The sequence below is a fragment of the Jatropha curcas genome, chromosome 3, assembly GCF_041381405.1.
Source record: "Jatropha curcas cultivar XTBG-Jc1 chromosome 3, XTBG_Jcur_1.0, whole genome shotgun sequence".
NCBI classification, from domain to species: domain Eukaryota; kingdom Viridiplantae; phylum Streptophyta; class Magnoliopsida; order Malpighiales; family Euphorbiaceae; genus Jatropha; species Jatropha curcas.
Window position 1 is genome coordinate 15,221,511 of NC_143153.1, and position 4,644 is coordinate 15,226,154.

The 4,644-nt window shown below is 33.4% G+C and overlaps 1 long non-coding RNA gene across 1 annotated transcript; it reads left to right on the top strand.

The window, feature by feature from the left end:
* The first annotated feature begins 507 nt into the window (after window positions 1-507).
* On the top strand, window positions 508-2,933 carry LOC149497611 (uncharacterized). The gene is made up of 3 exons (XR_016320200.1): window positions 508-826; window positions 906-965; window positions 2,758-2,933. It is a non-coding gene; the product is annotated as an uncharacterized LOC149497611 (long non-coding RNA).
* The last annotated feature ends 1,711 nt before the right edge of the window (window positions 2,934-4,644 follow it).

Consider the following 4,644-nt stretch of genomic DNA (forward strand, 5'->3'; position numbering starts at 1 on the left):
CTGTCTAATGATACATTATGAGCCAAAATATGATTTAAGTTGCGCCTCGAAATTTGAGTACAAATTCACTACAAACCAAATGCATTCAAAAAATGACCTTTCTCCACTCTTTTTATCATATCTCAAGGTAAAGATTGAATTTTTAGGTAATTCAAATTGTGTTAGAAACTATAAATCTATAACTTTCTAACAGTATATTAAGAGTCAAAATCAGATTTGAAATGGGCCTCAAGACGATCAAACCAACCAAAAAGAGTCAAATCGAACAAAAACTACAGTTCTGGCTGTGCCAGCCTGGCCTGGCCGCTGGCTAGGTCCGGCCAACCGAGCCTAGCTGCCAGCTAAGCCTAATGACCAGCTGGCTAGCCTTGCCAGTCTGCCACTATTGCAACTTTAACACCCCCTGTAACGTCCCATTTTCTATTGAATCGAGTTGATGCTTAGAGTCGAGTCGGGCTGATCTAAAACCCAGTTCGAGCCATTAGAGTCTAGAGTGGGCTAGAATGAAATAAGGAGAAGAAGTGGACTTACTTGAAGGAAACAAAAAGATCAAAGTATAAGGATTAGGACTTACTTGCACAAAAAGATAAAGTTGAGGTATTGAGTTGTACCATTTTGACACTTGAGGTACCATTTGGTAATTTTCACATAAAAATCAATGATATTCTAGAGACTACCCGTGAGTTCCATTTCATTTTCATTTCTTCATCCTTATCTTCATCTTCTTCCTCTACTTTCCTCTTCCACTTTCCTTTCTCCATCACTTTTAATGGTAGTGAAGATTTTAATGGGATTCAAGCATTAATTCAACTTCTATTATATCCAAGTAAGTAAACCTTCTTGAATTTCATACTTGAATCATTTGGTGATATTTTTAGATGATTCGTAAGAATTCTTATGTATAGGAGAGGTGATCTCAAGGTAGAAGGAAGCTAAGAAGAAGATTCCAAGCTTGTTGAGTGAAGGTGTGCTATCTCCTTTAGTTTAATTCATTTCCTTGCATGATAATTTGTGTGATGTGTTGAAATGAGGAGATATGTTGCTTAATATTGAGTAAGAAGACTGAAAATGGTGAAAAAGCATGAGATGAAATGAATAAATGAAGTAGATATTGAGTTCATGCTGAAATAAGTTTTGCTGGAAAAGTTACCAGTACCTTCACCTTGATTTTTACCCTATTTAACGATGGAATTAGGAAGTGTCATAACGAGTTATTTGTTCCTCTATGTGTTAGCTTTACATGGGTTTTTGAATCACCCAAATCGGAGTTGTATATTGAGAGATATGACCAAAAGAGTACAGACTGCGCAGGCTGGAAAACACGTCGCGCGTTCGCGACTTTGCATGACGCGCTCGCGAATTGTGTTCTGATGCTCTTTTGGACTTCATTTTCAATGCAATTGTATTCCTTTGCTCAACTTGTATGCCTCCAATCATTTTAAAACAAAAAGACAACATTAGAACATGCATCAAAACAACATGCAAGCATGCAAATGATGTGAAATGAGGTAAACACAACTTGTAATTGTATTCTATGCAATTGTGAAATGATGTGAAATGGTGTGTGAAGTTATGAATTCTATGCAATTGTATTCCTTTTCTCAACTTGTATGTCTTCAATCATTTTAAAGCAAAAAGACAACATGAACACATGTATAAACACAAAATGCAAGCATGCAAATGGTGTGAAACTAACATGACACAAGTTGCCCGCTTGGCGAGGCTATCAGCATACAGGTAAGCAGTAAATTTTATGAAATGATGAAGCAGTTAATTTTATGACACAAGCAAGTGAAAATAACATGACACAAGCATGCAAATTATGACACAGTTACTATGCATTTGTTTTATCTATTGACATACCAACATTATGCTCCATTGAGGTTAGGTAGAAACCATGTAGATAAGGCTATGTCGCGACATAGAATAGCAGATCTGCGCCCCATACAGTTTGGTACTCCGGCTACAGGCCGTTGAGTGGATATGATTATATAGGCCATAGCAGCCAACCATACAGTTTCATCCAGTTTCATACAGTTTTTCTTATCACTTCGGTTTCACTATAACCTTATGGAGCCATACAGATATCTTGACATAACATTGCATGAAGCATACAGTATACTAAACAGCAAGAAAGATCATCAAGGTAAAATGAAAGTATCATGATATGTGTGCTTACATTCCACATGTGAGTACATGTTTATTTCTACATATGTATGTGCTTATATGTTTCTTTATTCATTGTGATATTCACTGAGTTTAATTAAAGTTGCAGAATTCATACAGCATAAAGAACATCAGGTAAGATCATGAAAGTATAATGCTATATATGCTTACAAGTTTATTTGTTGAATCTTTAACAGTCATGAGATGTTATTAATCATAACTTGAAAGTGCATAAGTCATACAGCATAATGAATAGCAAGTAAGACAATGAACATATACTGTTATGTATTCTTACATGTTTATTGATTTCATTCATACAACACAATGAACAGCAGGTAAGATCATGATAGTATCATAATGTGTGATTAAAGGAGTTATGAGATAATTAGAACTAAATTATTTATGGTGTGAATTAGAAGTTTATTCTTTGCTATAAAGATGCATTGATGTTGAAATTTACTGAATCTATGATTTTCAATGCTATTATGCATATTTGTATTTTAAGTTAGTTGCCATCACACTTTGTTAAGTATGTGAATTATGAGCACCACTGAGTTTTATACTCAACGCGTCGATTTTTATCACGCGTAGGTTGAAGATCGTGGTTGCTACTTGAAGACTTGAAGAGTACTATCAAAGCAGAAGTGATTAATTTGGGAGTAGTAGATTGAGAGTTATATAATTAAGAATTATGGCATGTATTAAGATTTATGGCATGTATAATTATTACATTTGTTAGAGCTATGTGATTGTAAATATAAGTGAAGCATGTAATTATTTTGGTATAAGTAGTTGGAGATAAGAATAATACTTATGAAATGATTGAAGATGAAATATTTTACTATAGTTGGTATGATTAGGTCCTGAAGACTTGATATAGATCATGAATGCACTTAATTGCTGGCTATTACATGCTATTGAGGATTGATACAGTTATGACTATATATATATAAAGTGTTATTGTGTTATGATGATTAGTTGGAGATATTGAAAGTTTGGAGTTTAATTGGGAATATTTTGTATTCATAGTTAGCATACAGGATGATATCAGCATGACAGGACATGAGTTCAACCAAATTGTAGCGTCTCGGCTCGGTTCATTCGGGTTAACGGGTGGACCGGGAAGGGATGTTACACCCCCCAAATCCCACATTGCTCAAATATGCACACCCCACTACCTCCTAAGCCTATAAATACCCCCAAAAAACTTCATTCAACACAACAACTTGCAAAAAAGACTTGTAGTAATATAAGCAATCTATTTAAAGGCCTTTGCTCCTATAAGTCTTTTAGCCAAGTGTGGATTTTCACTCAAGTGAAAAACCAAAATAGTTTAAGGGTTTTCATATCTATTTTTTAGGAGTTCGTCAAGGAGTCTTCGAGTTCAAGATTTTGGACGCTTGCCGCCTCCGAGACACCGCTAAAGCACGCTACAAGAGGTAGACCCCACATCCCTTTTTTAATTTTAATGCTTAAATTGAATTAGGTTAGATTTGATATTTAATTAGTTTAGTTTAATTAAATGCCTAGTTTATTTTAATTTAATTAAATACCTAGTTTAATTTAATCAAATGCCTAGTTTGAATTAATTAGATTAGATTAAAATACATAATTTATTCTACTTTAGAATTAAAATAAATAAACTACATGATCACTTAGAAGTAGTCAATTGACTAATTAATTAATTAGACTTAACTAAAGGTTTTATTACTTTAGAATCAATTAGATGCATGATTAGGATTAAATTAATACATGATTAATTTAGGACCTAATCAATTGCATGACTCACTTAGATTTAATTAAGTTGCATGATCACTTAACTTAGGGGTTGAATGTTTATTTTTAATCTAGAAACTAAATAGTGGCATGATTAATTAGGCATTTTTGAATTCAATTAAATTAAATGCATGTTTAGCCTAGTTCAAATGAATGCCTTGATACTTAGAATGTTTAAGTTAGTCTTTTTAATCATATACTTTAGGTTAGAGACCTTAAATTTTTTCCTTGAATTTAAGCATCTTTTTCTTCACACTTAGCAAATAAATTATGAACTAAACTTATGCCTTAACACTTAATTGAGCATTACCTTGAGCACTTCATATTCATTATTTTTTTTATTGTAATTGCCTTCAATGTGAGACTCTAAGCTTTTGAATGACATGATATACTTAAATGAATGGATATGATTGCTTGTTTCCTTTGCTCCGTTATACTTATCACTTTCTTCTTGAAACTTTTGAAAATAAAAGCAAAATGAACCATTTTCTATATGATTAGGCAACTAAAGCCTCTTTTCTCAAACCTTTGGTGACAAAAGCCGAATGAGCCACATTTTCTCAAATTGGCAACTAAAGCCAGATTTTCTTAAACATGGCGACTAAAGCCACAGTTTTAGTCGACGACTAAAGCCACTTTTTCAATCAACCAGAGACTAAGCCGTTTTTTCATCAACTTGGTGACTAAACTCCCTTTTCATTA